Source organism: Mustela erminea, chromosome 17 (genome assembly GCF_009829155.1).
Source record: "Mustela erminea isolate mMusErm1 chromosome 17, mMusErm1.Pri, whole genome shotgun sequence".
NCBI classification, from domain to species: Eukaryota; Metazoa; Chordata; class Mammalia; order Carnivora; family Mustelidae; genus Mustela; species Mustela erminea.
The window spans coordinates 24,967,440-24,989,245 of record NC_045630.1 but is presented as its reverse complement, the minus strand read 5'-3'; the positions used below and the strand labels follow the sequence as shown (position 1 = coordinate 24,989,245).

Genomic DNA, 21,806 nt, shown 5'->3' with positions numbered 1-21,806 from the left:
AAAAAAAAAAACAAAATAACTCTTGGTTGTGTTAAGTTAAATAACACTTTTTTTCCCCATAGCACATGACCCTGTCTACAACACAGACACACCATCTTAGTACAGAGGCAACCATTTGGTCTATAAATTCCAATGCTTTAAGTCATAGCAAGCATCACAGATGCTTAAATAACAAGTTCCCTTAGGATATAAAACATAATTTGATCCACAACAATTTGGCTTTCACACAGCACATCTGGTTTTCAGGAATACATCTATGTAAATTGAGTTACCTCCATAATGATATTGTATTTGCATCTGAGGGACTGAAAAGACAAGGCTGGCTGCAGGTTAAGTAAAAAGCACCTAGGTCTATCTTGATTTGCTCTCCAAGCTCCTGTGATAACATATGTAAACACCCTGTAGGTAATTAAATTCTAAATTCTTCTTTGCTGTAATGATCCAGGTGTCACTGGAATGATGACTTAAAAAAAAAAAGTCATTTTTCCTACATAAGGTTACAGCATATAATTTTTTTTCTTTTTTAATTAAACCCCTGCACAGTGAATAATGCACCTGATTTAGACATGCAAATATTCCCCACCCCCCGTCCCTGCCCCACTACCACCACCACCTTAGCTAAGAGAGTCAATCCAGCTGATTCAGGCAATTGTGTTGCTTTATAAAACACTGTCCCCGAAGAATCCTTTATAGCCACTCAGAGCCAAAGAGTCAGTTATTAAGGTTTCTACCTGTATTGCTCAGCCTGCACTTTATACCTTAGTACTGTTCCTATTAATCTGTTCAGGAACCACTGTGCTATTTCTGGTGCCGGGTAAGGACTGTTCAGGTATCCACTTGGGTTTTCTTTGGTTGTTTAACCTTGGGGGAGAACAGGAATGGTAGCCGCAGGCTGTTATTTGGGTTTAGACCATGCCACCTAGTCCAGATGTTGAAGAGAGTGTTGCTGGAATGTGTCCTGCATCATGAACCTCTTATTGAAAGTACTTTCTACTCCATTGACAAAATGACGGGATTTATTAACCAGAATTTATCTCTACTGGTTCTTTTATCACCGACAGTAAGTTTCCATAACAGCTTCACTGTCCAAATATTTGTTAAAAGCTTAAACAGTTTCAAATATGTGCTCCTTTATTTAATTTACAGCTCTTTCTGAAAATGCACCATTCAGTATTAGATGAAATAGCTTATATCTCCTGTCATATTTCACATTTTGTTTTATGCTTTGGTAGATTTCATGGTGATCTCTTTTTAACCAGTAAAATTTGTTTTAGGGAAGATGATACATTTTCTTTAAATAGTCAAGCTGCAGAAAGAGTCCTATGTCATGAAGCCATTTCACTGGCCTACATATCAACAGCAGGTCTTGCAGATCTTTAAAAAATATCTGGGCCTTTTCGTTCTCAGGGAGGCTGGTTGCATTCTCTCACAGCCTCATTTTATAAAAGCAATTGTGGCACAGTCCAAAGCATGCTGGACTGAACACATCAGGCTCTAAATCCTGACTCCACCACATTCAAACTCTAATTTTGGACAAATTACTTAACTTCTCTGAGCCTCATCACCCTCATAGGTGAACTGGGGCTAATCATACTTGCTCACAGGGCAATTCTAAGGAGTCAATACAATACCCATGTAAAAGTACCTAGCATTCAGCCCGGCCTAAAACAGGCAATCAAGGCTCTTTATTAGAATCTCCAGGGCAGGGGCACCTGGGTGGCTCAGTGGGTTAAGCCTCTGCCTTCAGCTCAGGTCATGATCTCAGGATCCTGGGATCAAGCTCCACATCGAGTTCTCTGCACGGCAGGGAGCCTGCTCTCCCCGCCCCCTGCCTGCCTCTCTGTGTACTTGTGATCTCTCTCTCTCTCAGTCAAATAAATAAATTAAAAAAAAAAAAAAAGAATCTCCAGGGCACACACCATGCATCTAGCATGAGATCCCATCAGTTAAGTTTACACCATGTCTCCTAAAGTAAAATGATATGGAGAACTCCGGGGCAATTTAAGGTGCTCTGGTCATTTGAGATTTACCTGATTGATATCCAACCTCCTGTGCTTATCCTTCAATAAAACAGGTCTTGCCATTCAACTTGCTACCGTTTTTGAAAGGTTTTATTTTACACTCTCCACCAAGGAAGAGTCCTGTGCCTTCTCCATCAGAGTTCTGGCTCCCAGTCTCTCCCTACCACCTCTGCCTCACTCAATGCCAACAGAGAACAAGAAGTATCCAGCAAGACTTCACTTTTAACTCAGAGATGTAGGTGTCTGGGGCTGTGGTGGATGGTGCTAATCTACTTACTCTTCCTGAGAGAATCTGCCTGGATGAATCCAGGTATGGAGTGCAAAGGCATCTCCTTCAAACATTCCCTCTAAGAACCTACTTGCTGCCAAGGTCAGGGGCTGGAAGGATCTCAGGTTCAGGGCCAACAATGATACTTAATTCTCTTCCTTTCAACCTACAGGCAAGTCCTTCTAGGGAGAGAGTACTTTCAAATAGCAAACGTGACCTCTCCAATCTGTACCCAGCTAACATAACCTAAACCATCTAGTGCCTGTGGGTAGGAGGAGGTTTCATCTAAAGCATCTTAAAGAATTCTTCTCTTCACTCCCTCTCACCATTTTTTGCCATCTCAGTGACTGGCTTTCAAACTCTGTTGACTATAACCCACATCCAAGAAATACATGTTATTTTGCAACCCGGTATTCACATATATATGCACACAACCATCAAAAGGGTAATACAACAATTATTTCCCTTGCTATGTATGAGGTACTTTGTTCTCCCTTCTATTATTTTACTTCATTTTTTTTAAATGCTGGTCATGACCTATCAAATTGATTTTATGACTCACTAATGGGTCACAGCTTGTAGGTTTTTTTTTTTTTAAGATTTTATTTATTTATTTGACAGAGAGATGACGGGTAGGCAGAGAGACAGGTAGAGAGAGAGAACAGGAAGCAGGCTCCCCACTGAGCAGAGAGCCCGATGCGGGGCTTGATCCCAGGACCTGAGATCACGACTTGAGCCGAAGGCAGAGACTTAACACACTGAGCCACCCTGGCACCCCACAGCTTATAGTTTTAAAAATACTGATTCAGATACTTAATAAGGAGCTACTAGTCTAGAAAAGGAGAATGTGAAAACCATACTTCAAAGTAATTGGGAAATTTAAGTTTTGTTAAAAGTTTATGGACAGTTCTGGTAAGATAGAAAAGATGCACTTTACCCTATTCCTTCTCCTAAGCACAACTAAAAACTCTAGAAATTATATATAAAATAAACATAAGAAATTCTGGAAGGTGGAGAGAAGAAGGTCAACTGCCTAGGGATTACGGGACCCAAGGAATGGCAAATGCTGAATTCTCTGGTTTTCTTTTTGCCTCATATATGTCTCAGACTTGAAGCTGAGGAATCTGGAAATTGGGAAATGGCAGCAAGTGCAGACCACGTCCACTCATTCTAAACTAAGGACCAAGAAAGGGGAATATGCTAAAGACTGAAAGCTTTTAGATAATAATCATTCTATGCCAAAGACAACAGTTTTACTGCAGCCCCATCCCCACCCACGTCAGCAAAGGCCAAGTGAAAAACCTAGACAGGGCAATAACCCACTTTAATCCACAAAACACCTTAATCCACCTAATGTGGGGTAACAGAAAACGATGAGCATAACATTCCAACTGGATGGTAATGAGCTCCCCTCACCCATCTACATACAGTGACATCAGAGATATGAGGAGCCTTCTACCTCTACTCAGAAGTTCCAAGACAGACCTCCCCTTCTCACTAAGGTGGTGTCAGGGGAAGCCTAGTGAAGAGTCAGGACTTTTACCACTGTTCAGTGGTAACAAGCCACCCCCATTATGTGGTGCAGACCACATGAGGAATAAATAGTGAAGAACTTTCACTTCTCACAACCAGAGAAGTATCACACTGAAGCCAGAATCCCCATCCCTGCCCAGCATTAACAAGGAGCCTGTGCTCTGTTGTCAATGGAGGTTTAATGGGAAACCTGAACTTCTACCCCCCATATGGCAGTAATGAGTTGATGAACTCCCTTCCCTTCCAGAGGGATTTCATAGTTATTAAAACTAAGAATTTTAATAAGTTCTAGAGTCTCATAACATAATACCCACAAGGTCAGGTTTAAGTAGAAAATCACTCATCATGACAAGAAACAGCAAAATATTAAACTGAATTTTTTTAAAAAACATAATACATACCATCACTAAAATGACAGAGATGTCAGAATTAAACGACAAATATTTTAAAGCAGCTGTCATAAAAATGCTTCAATTATCAGTTACAAACATGCTTGAAATGGATGAAAAAATACAAAATCCAGACAAAGAAACAGAAATCTTCAGCAAATAAATAGAAGATATAAAGAAGAACCAATTGGAAATTTTAGAACTGAAAGGTACAAAAACCAAATTTAAAAATTTAACAGCAGCAAAATAAATAAATAAAAATGTAATAGCAGAATGAATAAGGCAGAGGAAAAAATCAATGAACTAGAACATAGAACAACAGAAATAAGTTAGAGAAAGAAATCATTCAAATATGTAGAATTTAAGAGATAAAACAAACCAGCAAAGGGGGAAAAAATGGGAGGGAGAGACCAGGAAACAGACTTGACCATAGAGAATGAACTGATGGTTACCAGAGGGGAGGCAAGTGGGGGGACGGGTGAAATAGGTGATGGGGATGAAGGAGTACACTCGTCATGGTAAGAACTGAGTTGTTAGAATGACAGAATTGCTGAATCACTATATTGTACACCTGAAACTAATATAACACTATATGTTAACTCTACTGGAATTAAAATTAAAAACTTAATAAAAAAAAAGAAAGTTAAAAAAAATCTTTGACTTCTGGCTTTTGGTCCAGCATATAATAAGCTTGTAAGTTGCCAATGCAACCTAACAATAAGTAAAAGGGCTGAACAAACCATAAAGTCAATAAATCTTCTTGGATCCAAATGAGAAATTACAGGACAAACCACTGACCTCAAAACTGCAAAGATTGATGGGTGAATACAGAGAATCGGGACTTACCCAAGCAGAAACCTAGGAGCTTAAACCTCCTAAGAAACCAGTGATCAGGTAGGAAAGCCTGAACTGTAACTGACAACTGCTAGAAGTTCAAGTGTGCACAATTCCTGACAGTTAAAAACTCTAGGGAGATGCATTCATAGGAGGCCTCACATATTTCTGAGTTTTGCCTCCAGGAGCTTGACTTGGTTTTCACAGTGAGTATCAGACAAAATCCGTTTCATGCTTCCAGCAGGGGGAAAGGAAAAGGAAACATTTTGGAAAAATGCCTGAGTGCTCTGTTCTACTTAACAAGGTCTGCCCTCAAAAGAAGCTATTTAACCAGAGCCTAACTTGTTGAGGTTTTGTCAGAGCCTAACTCCTCTACGGGAGGAGAAATATTTAAAAACAGCCATTTTAACCTTCCATATGGAGGAAGGGAAATACTCAACACCGCCTCCACTCCAATTTTTCCCATGAGAAAAGGGAAGTATCCAACTCCAGCACATTCAAACCAACCTGTCCCAATCAAAGGCAGTAGGGGGAGCACAGAAGAGTGAGAAACACGTGTGGCATTTACAGTCTAGAGAAATTAACATTTTCTAAGAGGCTGAGACCTAATCATAGGACCACAGAACACTTCGTCTCCCCCAATAGCACATTACTAACAGCCTATTTGTGGTACTCTCTTTTACCTAGTGTATCATGTCATTTCTACCAAGAAAAAATTATAAAACATACTAAGAGATTAAAAAAACACACAATTTGAAAAAACAAACCAAGCCTCAAAACCAGACTCATAGATTGTTCGAATTATCAGACCAGGAATTTAAAATAACTGTGATTATGTGCTAAGGTCTCCAACAGATAAAGCAGAGAGCATCCGAGCAATGTAAGCAGAGAGAGACATTCTAAGAAAGAACCAAAAAGAGATGCTAGAGATCAAAATACCAACAGAAATGAGGAATGCCTTGATAAGCTTTTAGTAGACTGGACATGCTGACGAAAGAAACTCTGAGCTTGAGGGTATCTCAATGCAAACCTTCAAACCAAAAAGCAAACAGGGAAAAAAAGAAAAGAAAAGAAAGGAAAAAAGACTGAAAAAACCAGGACAGAATATCCAAGAACTGTGGGACAACTACAAAATGTGTAACATTATGTAATGGGAATACCATTTTAAAAGAGAGAGAGAGAGAGAAAGGAACCGAAGAAATATTTGAAACAATAATAAAATTTGAAACAATATTTGAAACAATAGTGTCTGCTAATTTTCCCAACTTAATGTCAGATACCAAACCACAGATCTAGGAAGCTCAGAAAACACCATGCACAATAAATAATATAAAAACTACACCAAAGCCATTTTCTACACCATTTCAAATGACAGAAAATCAAAACTAAAGAGAAAATCCTCAAAGAAGCCAGAGGGGAAAAAAATCCTCACCTATAGAAGAGCAAAGAATTATATTTAACTTCTTCTCAAACTATGTAAGCAAGAAGAGAATAAAGTAAAATATTTAAACTGTTGAGAGGAAAAATAAACACCAACCCAGAATTCTGTGCCATGCAAAATTATCCTTCAAAAGTGAAAGAAAGGACTTTCCCAAACAAAAATTGAGAGAATTTGTTGTTGACAGGCCTGCCTTGCAACAGGTAGTTGCAAGTTAAAAGAAGTTCTTTAGAGAGGAGAAAATTGATAAAGATCAGAAACTTGGATCTATACAAAGAAAGGAAGACCAGTAGAGAAGAAATAAGTGATAAATTAAAAACAAGTTATAAAATAGAAGCTTTTTATTCTTAATTGATGTAACAGATAAGTTGGTTCAAAATATTAACACCCATAATGTATTTGATTATGTGTGCTTTATATATATTTAATATACATGTTTAATATGCTTTATAGTTATTTAATATATATGTTTAATGTGCTTTATATATAGTTATTTAATATACATGTTTAATACACTTTATAAATTTAATATGCATGTTTAATATTAACATATTTAAATATAAGTATATTTAATATATACTGAGTTATATATGCTTAAGTATAAGAGAAATGAATGACAGCAGAAATAGAATACAAGGGGTACCTGGGGGACTCAGTGGGTTGAAGGCTCTGCCTTCAGCTCGGGCCATGATCCCAGGGTCCTGGGATCGGACCCCACATCGGGCTCTCTGCTCGGCAAGGAGCCTGCTTCTTCCTCTCTCCCTCTCTGCCTGCCTCTCTGCCTACTTGTGATCTCTGTATGTCATATAAATAAATAAAATCTTAAAAAAAAAAGAATGTGAAGGAGGAAATCAAAATTATTTTGTTACTATAAGGTACTACTCACACTGTGAAATGGCAGTGTTATTTGAAAACAGACTTGAACTGTTGTAAATGTATACTTCAAACACTAGGGCAACCACTAAAAAAAGTTTTAAAAAAGTATAACGAAAATGCTAAGGAAGGAAGGAAGTGAAATTATTTAAAATGCTCAGTTAACCACAAACCTCAGAAAAAAGAGTAGAACACAAAATAGGAACAAAGAACAAGCACAAAAATAGAAACAAGTAACAATTATAGCAGATATTAATAGAACTATATAACAGTCACTTGGATGTCAATGGTCTAGATCTGTCAATTAAAAGACAAAGATCATCAGAGATAAGGCCCAGTTACATGTTGCCTAAAAGAAATCTACCTTAAAGACACATATAGATTAAATAAAAGTTAATGGATGGAAAATGTATACACCATATTAAAACTAATCAAAAGAAAGCAGGAGTAGCTACATTAATTTCACACAGAGCAGATTTCAGAGCAAGGAAAGTTACCAGAGATAAAGAGGGAGCATTATATAATGATTAAGAGGTCAATTCACCCAGAAGACATAACAACCCTTAACATGTATGGACCTATGAACAGAGTGTCAAAATATATGAGACAAAAAACTGATAGAACTGCCAAGAGAAATAGATGAATCCATTATTATAGCTGGGTATTTCAACATCCCTCTATCAGAACTGGACATACCCAGCAGGCAGAAAATCAGTAAAGACATAGTTGAACTCAATAGCACCATTAATCAACTGAATATAATGGATATCTATAGACCATTTCATCTCAAAACAGCAGAACACACATTCTTCTTAAGCTCATATGGAACATTTACCAAGAAAGAGCACACTCTAGGTCATAAAACACACTTTAACAAATTTAAAAGAATAGAAATCATACAATGTCTGCTTTCAGACTATAGTGTAATTAAACTAGAAATCAATAACAGGAAGATAGCTGGAAAATCCCAAAATACCTGGAGATTAAACAACACACTCCTAAATAACACATAGGTCAAATAAGAAATCTCAAGAGAACTTTTTAAATGTTTTGAATTAAATGAAAATAAAAACAGAACTTATCCAAAGTCTGGGATAAAACAAAAGCAGTGCTTAGAGAAAAATTATATTATTGAATGTATATATTAGAAAAGAAGAAAGATTTAAATTAATCATCTAAATCTCTATCCTAAGAAACCAGGAAAAGAAGAGTGAATTAAATCCAAAGTCAGCAGAAGGAAAAAAAATAATAAAAATCAAAGCAGAAATCAATGAAATTGAAAATAGCAATCAATAGGAAAAAAATCAACTGACTACACCCTGTTCTTTAAAAAAAATGAATAAAGTCAGTACGTTTCTAGCCAAGCTAACTAGAGAAAGAGAGAGAGGACACAAATCACTAATATCAGAAACAAAAGAAGGGACATCACTACAGACCTCATGGACGTTAAAAGAAGAATCAAAGAATATTATGAATAACTCTATGCCCACAAATTTGATAACCTAGATAAAATGGACCAATTCCTTAAGAAGTACAACCTGCCCAGAAATAGACCCTCAACTCTATGGTCAACTAATCTTCGACAAAGCAGAAAAGAATGTCCAATGGAAAAAAGACAGTCTTTTCAACAAATGGTGTTAGGAAAATTGGACAGCCACATGCAGAAAAATGAAACTGTTCCATTTCCTTACACCACACACAAAAATAGACTCAAAATGGATGAAGGACCTCAATGTGAGAAAGGAATCCATCAAAATCCTTGAGGAGAACACAGGCAGCAACCTCTTCAACCTCAGCTGCAGCAACGTCTTCCTAGGAATATCACCAAAGGCAAGGGAAGGAAGGGTAAAAATGAACTATTGGGATTTCATCAAGATCAAAAGCTTTTGCACAGCAAAGGAAACAGTTAACAAAATGAAAAGACAACTGACAGAATGGGAGAAGATATCTGCAAACTACATATCAGATAAAGGGCTAGTATCCAAAATCTATAAAGAGCTTATCAAACTCAACACCCAAAGAACAAATAATCCAAACAAGAAATGTGCAGAGGACATGGACAGACATTTCTGCAAAGAAGACATCCAAATGGCCAACAGACACATGAAAAAGTTCTCAACCTCACTTGGCATCAGGGAAATACAAATCAAAACCACAATGAGATACCACCTCACACCAGTGAGAATAGCTAAAATTAATAAGTCAGGAAATGACAGATACTGGCGAGGATGCAGAGAAAGGGGAACCCTCCTACACTGTTGGTGGGAATGCAAGCTGATGCAACCACTGTGGAGAACAGCATGGAGGTTCCTCAAAAAGTTGAAAATAGAGCTACCCTATGACCCAGGGATTGCACTACTGGGTATTTACCCTAAAGATACAAATGTAGTGATCCGAAGGGGCACATGCTCCCGAAAGTTTATAGCAGCAATGCCCACAATAGCCAAACTATGGAAAGAACTTAGATGTCCATCAACAGATGAATGGATATAGAAGATGTGGTATATATATACAATGGAATACTATGCAGTCATCAAAAGAAATGAAATCTTTCCATTTGCAACAACGTGGATGGAACTAGAGGGTATTATGCTTAGCAAAATAAATCAATAGGAGAAAGACAACTATCATATGATCTCCCTGATATGAGGAAGTGGAGATGCAGCAACGTGTGGGGGGTTTGGGGAGTAGGAAAAGAATAAATGAAATAAAATGGGATAGGGAGGAAGACAAACCATAAGAGACTCTAAATCTCACAAAACAAACTGAGGGTTGCCAGGGGGAGAGGGGTAGGGAGAGGGTGGTGGGGTTATGGGCATTGGGGAAGGTATGTGCTATGGTAAGTGCTGTGAAGTGTGTAAACCTGGCAATTCACAGACCTGTACCCCTGGGGCTAATAATACATTATATGTTAAAATAATTAAAAATTAAATTAAAAAAAGAAGTATAATCTGCCAAAACTCACACAAGAAGAAGTAGGCTACCTGAATGGGCCTATATTTATTAAAGCTATTGAATCAATAATTAATAACTTTCCAAATTAGAAAGCACCAGTCCCAGATTGGTTCACTGGTAAATTCCACCAAACATTTAAGGGAAAAAAATCTCTTTCGGAAGACAGAAGCAGAGAAAATACTTCCTAACTCATTCTATGAGGTCAGCATTATCCTATGACTAAAATCAGACAAAGAAATCACAAATTTTATAAAAAGACTACAAATTTTACAAAAATCTCCCATAAACATAGATGCAAAAACTCTCAACAAAATGTTAGCAGAGTTTTGTAGTTTTTCTCATACAGATCTTGTATATATTGTGTTAGATTTATACCTAAGTATTTCATTTTTAGGGGTGCAACTATGGATAGTATTGTGATTTATTTATTTATTTGAAAGTGGGGAGTGTAGGGTATAGGGAGAGAATCCAGAGCAGACTCTGTGCCAAGGGGTACATAATATGGGGATTGATCCCATGATCACAAACTCTGCTGAAAGAAGCCAAAAACAAACCATTAGAGATAAATGTTCATGGATAGGAATACCCAATATTGTCTAGATGTCAGTTCTTTCCAACTTGGTCTATAGATTCAGTGCAATCCAAATCAAAATCCCAGCAAGTCATTTTGTAGATGTTGAGAAATTCATTCTAAAATTTACATGGAGAGGGAAAAGACCCCAAATAGTCAACACAATATTGAAAGACAAAAACAAAGGTGAAGGACTGACACTATCCCATTTCAAAACTTACTAAAAAGCTATAGTAATTCAAACATGTTGGTGAAAGAATAGAAAGGCAGAAAGAATAGAGTCCAGAAATAAACTCATATAAATACAGTCAACCTACCTTTGACAAAGAAATATAATGGAAAAAAAAGATAGCTTTTCATTAAGTGGGGCTGGAATAATTGGACATCCACACACGAAAAAACTGAACCTAGATAAACATAATGTGGAATAATCATCCAATGGAATATTATTCAACCAAAAAAAGGAAGTGCTGATACATATTGTAAGATGGATGAGCAGACATAAGACATAAGACAAATATCATATGATTCTACATGCAATATGTAGAATACGTAGACTATGTAGAATAGACAAATTCAGAGACCCAAAGTAAATTAGAGGCTACCAGAGGCTGGGAGGAGGCAGAAAGGGAGAGTGATTGATTAAAGAATGCAGAATTTCTGTTTGAGGTGATAAAAATATTAGAAATAAGATAGTAATTACAGTTGTACAACACAGTAAATGTAATTAATGCCACTGAATTGTATACTTAAAGTGGAAAACCTTGTTATACATATTTCACTATTATTAAAAAAAAATGAAGTAAATCCCAAAAAGGATAAACCTAAAGAAAGACATGTCATAGTCAAATTCTGAAAACTAAAACTAATCTTGAGAACAGCCAGAGAAAAATAAAAACTTGTCTACAGACCAAAAAAAAACCACATCTGAATGATATCATATATCTCTTCAAAAGCCATGGAGGTAAAAGGAAGTAGCACAATATTTTTCAAGTGCTAAAAGAATAGAACTGTCAATCCAGAATCCTATATCCAGTGAAAATATCCTTCAGGAATAGAGGGAAAATCATGGCATTTTCCAATGAAGGAAAACTAAATATTTAGTAACAGTACATCTATCCTAAAAATAATAAAGAAGTTTTCTAAACACAAAAGAGCTGATAAGAAAGGAGTATTGGAATAGAAAGAAGGAAGTAAGGAAGGAAGGAAAAGAGGGAGGAGAGAAAGGGGAGCAGAGAGGAAAGATTGATAAGCAAAAATATGGTATCACATTGATATTTTATTCTTCTTTTGAAAAGATTTTATTTATTTATTTGAGAGAAAGAGAGAGAGCACACAGAGGGAGAGTGAGAGGGAAAAGAAGTCTCCCCATTGAACAGGGAGCCCCATGTGAGGCTCCATCCCAGGACCCCAGGATCATGACCTGCTTCACCGACTGAGCCACCCAGATATCCCTAGAGTTGATATTTTTTAAAAAGGGATTTCTGATTGTATTGTTAGGGACATTATTGAAAAACCCTAAGTCCAAATAAGGATGAAGAGGCCTAAAAAATTATTTTTTTTCTTAATTGTAATTAAGAATCAATGTAAGCTGTTTTATATAACTTTGATAAGTAAAACTGATTTTCCTAAATTTAAAAAAAATAGACAGATATACATATATATGTCTATCTATATATATATATCATAGGCTTAAATGTAAAATATAAAGCTATAATGTTTTAGAAAACAACACAGGAACACCTTCAGAATATAGGGCTAGGCAAAGAGTTCTTAGACTTGATGCCAAAATATGATACATGTAAGTAAAAACTGATAAACTAGACTTTATGAAAATTTTTTAAATTATGCTCAACAAAAGATCTTGTAAAGAGGCTGAAAAGACAAGATACAGACTGAGAGAAAATATATGCAAACCACTTACCTAATGAAGAACCAGTATGTAGAAATTATAAGTAAATCAATTTGACAGTAAAAGATAAAAACAGGGTGCCTGGGTAGCTCAGTCAGTTAAGTGTTTGCCTTTGTCTGAGGTCATGATCTCAGGGTCCTGAGATTGAGCCCCACATCAAGCTCCCTGCTCAGATGGAGCCTGCTTCTCCCTCTCCCTCTGGTCCTCTACCCAACTCGTGTTCTCTTCCTCTCTCTTTCTCTCTCAAATAAATAAAACCTTAAAAAAATAAAAATTTTAAAAATTTAAAGTTAAAAAACAAAAAATATAAAATATAATTAGATAAAAGATATAAAGAGACATGTCATTAAAGTGAATAAAGAGATGACAGATAAGCATGTCAAAATATGTTCAACATCATTAGTCATTAGAGAAATGCATATTAAAATCACAATAAGATCATTACACATATATCAGAATGACTAAAAATACATATATAGTGACACCAAAGGTTGGGAGGATGTGGAAAAAACTGGATCACATGTGCACTGCTGAGAATATAAAATGGTGCACCCAGCTCTGGAAAACAGTTTGGCACTTCCTTAAAAAACTAAACATGCAACTACTGCATAACCCAGAAAATGCACTCCTGGGCATTTGTCCCAGAGAAATGAAAACTTACATTCACACAAAAACCTACTTAAACATGTACAGCAGCCTTATTCTGATATTCCAAACTAAAAACAACCCAGGTGTTCTTCAGTGGGTGAATGGTCAAACACATTGCAGTGGTACCTCTGCGTCATGGAATGCTACGCAACAAGAACAAACAAGCTACTGATACATGCATCAACCTGGATACATCCTCACAGTATTATGTTGAGTGAAAAACCAATCCCAAAAAGTCCCATACTGCATTATTTTGTTTACATAACAATTTATGAAATGACAAAGTTATAGAAATGGAGAACAGATCAATGGTTGTCAGAAGTTAAGGAGGCATGGGCACCTGGGTGGCTTGGTTAGTTGGGTGTCCAACACTTGATTTCAGGTCAGGTCATGATCTCAGTGTCGTGGGATCAAGCCCCACGTTGGGCTCCACACTCAGCAGAGTCTGCTTCTCCCTCCCCCTCTGTTCCTCCCCATCCCACTTTCATGCACTCTCTCTCTCTCAAATACATACATACACATATACATAAATACATACATTCTTTTTAAAAAAAAAAAAAAAGCTTAGGAGGGGGTGGGGGCAGGAGGTAAGTAAGATCCTCATGGTGTTGGGAATGTTCTGTATCTTGACCAAATAAATCACTGTCAATATCCTATGACATTGTACTATAGTTTTGGAAGATGTTACCATTGAGGAAAACTGGGTAAAGAAGGGTAATGTAGATCTCTGTGCATTATTTTGTACAAATTCATGTGAATATACATTTATTTCAAAGTAAAAAAATTATTTTTTTTTAAAGTGTATGGACAGCATGAGCTTGAGACCTGAATTTTTTTTAACTTTCATCCATGGACCTTAGGCAAGTCACTTCACCTTCCTGGGCTTCAGTTTTCTTACCTGTGGAGCAGAATGGCAAAAGCTAGCTCAAAGTTCACTTGATTTTGATGTATAAATATAGAAAGTAAAAAGCAGGATGAAGGAAGTGTGCACACAGTGATAATATAACCAGCCTTGCCTACCTTACAGGGCTATTTTGAAAATAGTATAACAGAGAATATCCCAAAGTGAACTGGGAACTACAAAGTATTATATCAAAATTCATTATCATTGCATTCTTTCTAGGCCAAACAAACAACAACAACAACAAAAACAAAAAAAAAAAAATAGGGGAGAGGGAATCGATATATCCTGAAGGACATTGACAGTTAATAAAATAATTGGGTTTAATTGCCTTAGATTATCATGTGGAAAGAATAACACTTGAAATGGCTTTATTGTGTCATGTCTCTACCCTTCTACCTCCTGCTACTACTACACCTTCAACCTCCCGAGGATGAACAGAGATTCTTACAGCCCAAGGCTGTAAGCTTTGGGAATCTCCCACAGGAGGGAGGACAGTTACTGTAGATAACAACAAGCAATCTCCTGAAAGCTAACCATATGTGTTGGCACCCATTCTTAAGACATGATCCACTTTGTCCTCTTGGGGGGAAAAAAAACAACAGAAAAATATTTTATAGATTGGGGGTGAGAGAGAAGCAGGAATAATAGAACTAGGGATCTCAAGGCATCCAATGACCACTGGTAACCTATGTGATAAGCCCTGCAACAGTCAAGAAAGCATTCTGTTCAAGGTCAACCACAAAGCCAGGGAGAAAGACAAATAAAGGGAGTAAGGAAAAGGCAAAGGTAACTTATCACAGCAATCTAGAGAGTTACGGGCTTTTTCCGACACCTGGCATGTGGGCAAAAGGATACTCCAACAGGTAAGAAATTAATTTGCCACCCATCATAAAAACACAGCAGTGGCCGCTTAGAGGTACATTTATAACCCCTTGATTTCAAAGAGATACGCAGCAGGAGACAGCAGGTCCACTCTGTCAAGGAAAGGGAAGATGGAGGGGTTTGTTTCATTTCTTCTAGGGCACGTGAAGTAAAGGAAGAAGAGAAAAGAGGCAATGAAGGAAAGCTCACTGACCTTCACTGAAGACGTGAGGTCTTCCTAAGCCTAAGGCCTTCACATCTCTAGAGACGCCAGGACAGGGCTTCATGTGAAAAGAACCAGGGCAAACTGGTGGATAATTAGGCAAAAGATAAATCCCTTTGCCTCAACTGGTTGTGAACGTTACTGTTCAAATAATTTCTACAGTTCCTCACTTACTGACATAAGAACCTTTAGAATTTTTATGGAAACAGCATACAAAAAGAAAACACAATACTTTTCAAAGAAAAAGTTAGGATTTGTCAGCAAAGGGCATTATTGTGTAGGATGCAAGAGGGTTTCCAAATACCTTGAAAAGAAACAATGTAACTCACAGGGGAAAAAGATTACTTCCAGATGGAAAACTGCTCTTTCTCCTCTACCAACCCCCATAGCTTTATTAAGAGGTAATTACCATATAACATTGTATATCTTTAAAATATACAATATGGGGTCACCTGGGTGGCTCAGTGGGTTAAACCCTCTGCATTCCGCTCAGGTCATGATCCCAGCGTCCTGGCATCAAGCCCCGAATCAGGCTCTCCACTCAGCAGGGAGCCTGCTTCCTCCTCTCTCTTCCTGCCTCTCTGCCTACTTGTGATCTCTGTCAAATAAATAAATAAAAACTTTAAAATAATAAATAAAATATACAATGTGATGATTTGGTATACATATATATGGTGAAATGATTACCACAATAAGATTAGTTAACAACTCCCATCACTTCACATAATTACCTTTGTGTGTGTGTGTGTGTGTGTGTGTGTGTGTGTGTGTTTGTGGGGGTGGTAAAGAATGTTTCAGATCCACTCTCTCAGACACTTTCAAGCATATAATACAGTATTAACTATTGTTACTGTGCTACATTAGATCTCCAAAACTTACTCATCCTATAATTAGAAGCTTGCAACCTTTGACTCATATCTCCCCATTTCCCCCACTTTCCAGTTCCCAGCAACCACCATTCTATTCTCCGTTTATAAGAGTTTATCTTTTTTAAGTGGAAGATTGTTCTAAGTTCCATTCCAATTCACATATGGCTAGCACTGCAGTAGAAACATATGAGAGGGTAAAAAAATTTTTAAAAATTGTATCTATATGCGACAAGTTTATAATCAAGAAAGAAACCAAAGATCCCTGTGTATAGTGAGTAGCTAATGATGAACTTATTTATTTCAATCTATTAAAGATAGCTTAGAGATTATATACATATATTTTTTACATACATATGTATAAATATAAACATAGAATATTTGAAAATGGGATGTTCTCCTTGGTTCCAAATATATCTATTCCATAAATTTATATGAACTCTTGCTATGTGGTTAGGAGTGTGCTGGGTACGGCTTGCGAAGATGATTGATACACAGTCAAATAGGAGAGAGAGATGGGTGCTTACACTTACAAAATGGAGAGCTGTTTGGGGGTGATGGCAAGAACAAGACAGGATGACTGACACAAAAGGATGAATAAATTCTCTGGCTGATGAAGAAGGTACAGTGGAAAAATGGAATGGTGGTGGAACGATAGGAGAGGCAATCAAAAAGTCAATGGTCACTCTGGTTATGACCTACAAGTGGCTTGAAAGAGGAGAAGGAATTGTGTAGGCAGGAACTAGGTGCCTGACTGGTTCTTGTTGAACTCCCAAATAATGATTACAGGTATTTCCCTGGTATTCCCTAGCTGTATCTAATTTACTTTTCTAAGACATAAGAGCAATTTTAGAATAACTTCTTCCATGGGACTTGCTGTACTGAGTTTGATGATACTTTGGGTGAATTTTTCACTGCAATTTTCCCCTTCTAGCTTCCCTAACATAATACTTATCTGAAAGCAACTGCAAGAAAAGATGTAACCACCTTGACTCGAGGCAGGATACCCCTGATTTCCTGTCCTTTTCTTTCTTTCCTATAACTTTGGTACCAATCATAAATACCAGTGACTCAGAAGCAAAGATAACACAGAGATGGTTGTGGAACACCCTTTTCTCACAAGGTCTAAACTCGACTTCCTATTTCTGGTCTGCTCTGTTCACTTCCTCTTGTATTTCCCATGACAACTGAGACAGGATACCAGTTTGATTTTAGACTGAGCTGCATCAGACCATCCATCTAATGGGGAGTTCACACTAGAAACAAGGGGAATCTCTCTGTAGCCAGAAGCCCATTCACAGTTTAGAGTGAAGGTGAGGACAAAATCAGAGCCACTGGATAAAAGCCCCACGTCCAAAATTTTCTCTTTTATTCACATTTTCTATTACGCACTTGGAGACATGCCCATGCCCTGATGAACAATCGTCTTCTGCATTTTGCATTCTGCTCTGTTTGTGAAGACCTGGAGAGATTTGTGGACACTGGGATAAATTACATGAGGTGATGTGACTATTCTTTACTGTTCTGGGTGACGAGAGCTGGAAGCCCATGGACATCTAGAGAAATTATTTTCAGAAAATGAGCAGTGGTGGTGGATCATGTGATGAACTCTGGGCACAGAAATAAATTATGATCTGAAACAGCTTGGACATTCGTTATTCCTGATGGAGCTAGGCTCTCATTTGGGTTTGGAGATTGTTATGATATATGTACCTCAAGCAGAAAATTCCTCAGCCCTTTGTTACAATATGAACTCATGAGCTGAAGGTAAGGTATGAGCCACCGATCATCCAAATTTTGAGAGCTGTTTTCCATGCTCTTGTTCCCATATTTACTATATATTGAAAAGGGTTCTGAAAATTAACCTCTTCATCGAGACATTAAGCCATAGGAAACTCTGTTTTAGACTGGGTTACAGGAGTTTGCAAGTCCTTCTAAATTCATGAAACCAGTTAGGCACAAAAATTTCTCAAAAGGATAATTTGAAGGGCTTTTCTGCTAAGGGACATAAAAACAACAGATCTTGTCACTGGATAAAGCCATTATAAATTGAGCATTTCATTTGGGGCTACAGTAGATGAACAATGAACCAATTAGCAGATGTCCTATCTTGATTACATGACAAAAGTCTAGGTAATTCTCTGATGTTGACTTTCCATGAACCATGGCTCCAGCACAGAATAAGCTATTTAAAATAACCAAAATGGAAAGTTTCGGTTTTCTGGCACAGAACAGCATCCTTTTCTTCCTTCCTTTCCTGATTACAACAATCTCAGGGAACAGCACATTTCATTTCTATCAATTTGGATCTCATTTCTGGCCTCATGCCCATTGGGCCCAGTTATATTCAAGGGCATTTTGGAATGTGTTAAGTGGCAGGTGTAATCACTTGCACTTTTATGCCTGTGAGCACAGTTGGGAAGAGATGCCCAGCATCAGTCTTCTGGATCCTTGGCCCAGGGCTGTGGCAGGGCAAGATGGGACTGCTTTGCTCAATAAAGGTCACCTCACTCTGTGTACCTTTGTGTCAGGATATTCTGAGATGCTAATTTTGATTCAAGAACTTAGCTTTAGGAAATGAGTTGATTTTGTTTTCTGCTGTTCTGCTAAAGCTGCCATCCTGAGTCTCTGATTACATGTGAAAGCAGTGCCTATTTTTCAGCAGAAGGACCACTGTCAGCATCCAACTGCTGTGTCTAATAGGGAAAGCAGGACAGCCTGTGGAACGGTGCCACTCTCGACTTGCCTGACTGCTTCCCCTCTGACTCAAACATGTACCTTATAACATTTCCCTTGGAAGCCAAAAAGAACAGTGAATAAGCAAATCCTCTGCTGGGGCTGAGTAGTGGCAAACCTCATAAAGAAAAATATGATATGGGCCTTACACAGGACATCTCACTCGGAGCTGGCTGCTGGAATATTGGCTCTCTAGTGGGTGCTCTCCAGAAGCATCTTTCCCTGGCTTATCTGGGAGCACAGATGACCTGTCAGTCCTACTGTGACCTCACAGAGATCACTGACAGCCAACATTAAGTACCAAGGTGGTACCCACAGCACTTGGCCTTAGCAGCCAAGGACTCAGCTGAGTGGTAGGATTCACGACCTACCTAAGCTTATGGCAGTGAGCTTATTAGGAAGTAGCTAAAATAATAGAAAGTGTGCATGACAGAGAAGAGCCTCAGAGCCAGGGGTACAGGCTCTGGGTTTGTACTATAGAATTTAATATCTGGATAACCTAAGGCAAATCTTTTAATTCTTGATTTTCTCATCCATCCAATCACTTGTGTGACAAATGCATATTGAGCAACTACTATGTGTGAGGTGCTCTACTAGGGACTGGGAAGCAATGAACAAAGTTGCATGGACCCTGCAGTCTGGTTGGGGGAGACAATAAACAAAACAACAAGCAAAACAAAATATGTTAGATGATGAGAATTGTCTTGGGATAAAGCAGCAACTATTTCTTAGAATTGCTCTGCAGGTTACATGAGATGATATTTGGCCCTGAACAAGCTCTAATATTGCAAGTGGCACTAATATTAGGAAAGCTCAAATAGGGAAAAATTATTTCTGATTGAAGTCCGTCTTCTTCAACAAGTTTATAATCTACTAGATGGGGGAAGCAAGAGTCCAAAGAGACTGAACAGATCACACAAAATATGACCCGTAAAAGATCACTACTCTCTCTGAGGCCTCCCACAACCTTCCCCTTTCTTTCTTTCCATGAACCGGAAGATTCGGGTCCTCTGGAGACCTGCCACGACACACCCAGGACAAGACAAATGTTGTTCTCCAGCACTGACTGCTAGGAAGAATGGAGACTTCTTTTATGATAGGATGTAAAACAAGCTTTGCACCCTTTTCATTCGATCTATTTCCATAGGAAAGCAGTTGTTTAACCACTATTAAAAAAAAACAATAATAATAAACTTGGGGAAATTACAAAGCCTCCAGCACACTGTCTCCAGTCTCAGAGGTACTCAGAACCTGAACATCCAAATCCTATTCTCTGCCCTCTGTCTCCTGCCCTTTTCTGGGTCCTTTAGAAATTTGCAACTCAAACTGTGGTCTGTGGACGAGGAACACCAGCATCATCTGAGCACTTGTTAAAAATTCAGAAGCTTAGAGCTTCTAAATAAAAATCTTCATTTTTAACAAGATACTCTGGAGATTTGTGTGTACACTGACATTCAAGGAGCACTTTTCTAGGTCCCTCTCTCTTGCAGAGTGAAGGCGGGAGAGCAGGTGTTAAAAAGTGATAATGATAAAAATGATAGTGATAATAATTTTTTTAAAAAATAGCGTTACATCATCACTAGCCCTCAGGGAGATTCAAATTAAAACTACATTGAGATATCACCTGACACCACTTAGAATGGCCAAAATTAACAAGACAGGAAACTACATGTGTTGGAGAGGATGTGGAGAAAGGGGAACCCTCTTACACTGTTGGTGGGAATGCAGGTTGGTGCAGCCTCTTTGGAGAACAGTGTGGAGATTCCTCAAGAAATTAAAAATAGAACTTCCTTATGACCCTGCAATTGCACTCCTGGGTATTTACCCCAAAGATACAGATGTAGTGAAAAGAAGGGCCATCTGTACCCCCAATGTTTATAGCAGCAATGGCCATGGTCTCCAAACTATGGAAAGAACCAAGATGCCCTTCAACAAACAAATGGATAAGGAAAATGTGGTCCATATACACTATGGAGTATTATGCCTCCATCAGAAAGGATGAATACCCAACTTTTGTAGCAACATGGACGGGACTGGAAGAGATTATGCTGAGTGAAATAAGTCAAGCCGAGAGAGTCAATTATCATATGGTTTCACTTATTTGTGGAGCATAATAAATAGCATGGAGGACATGGGGAGTTAGAGAGGAGAAGGGAGTTGGGGTAAATTGGAAGGGGAGATGAATCATGAGAGACTATGGACTCTGAAAAACAATGTGAGGGGTTTGAAGTGGCGAGGGGTGGGAGGTTGGGGTACCAGGTGGTGGGTATTAGAGAGGGCACGGATTGCATGGAGCACTGGGTGTGATGAAAAAATAATGAATACTGTTATGCTGAAAATAAATAAATTTAATTTAAAAAATTTAAAAAAATAAAAGTCAATAAAAAAAAATAGCGTTACCACTACCACAACCAACACTGATAATAGGATTTACTGAGCGTGTACTGCTTGAAAGGACCAGGCTAAGGACATTCTATTCAATAGCTCCTTTCACTAGTGCCTATCCTAGTGCCCTTTATGTCTCAGTGAATTTCAGGATTTCCCACCTCAGGGTATCCCTTGTTCCACGTTTCATATGGGAAGAGTCATCTTAAAGCATAAATTTTCAGGAAATCCAGGCATCAGAAAAGACAGGAGCCTAGTTGGGCATAATGTCCACACAAATAGCAATGAGGAGAGCTGCCGGCGCTGCCAGAGTGGACTGGACAAGCAGGCAGCCACGGGGAGAGTCACAAAACTAGTGTGAAGGGAACAGCGCCAGACAGAAAGAACAG

General features: G+C 38.0%; 1 long non-coding RNA gene across 1 annotated transcript; it reads left to right on the top strand.

Moving 5' to 3' along the window:
• Positions 1-421: 421 nt before the first annotated feature.
• Positions 422-10,706, top strand: LOC116576723. Its single transcript, XR_004280259.1, has 3 exons — positions 422-433; positions 9,815-9,823; positions 10,631-10,706. It is a non-coding gene; the product is annotated as an uncharacterized LOC116576723 (long non-coding RNA).
• Positions 10,707-21,806: the final 11,100 nt, after the last annotated feature.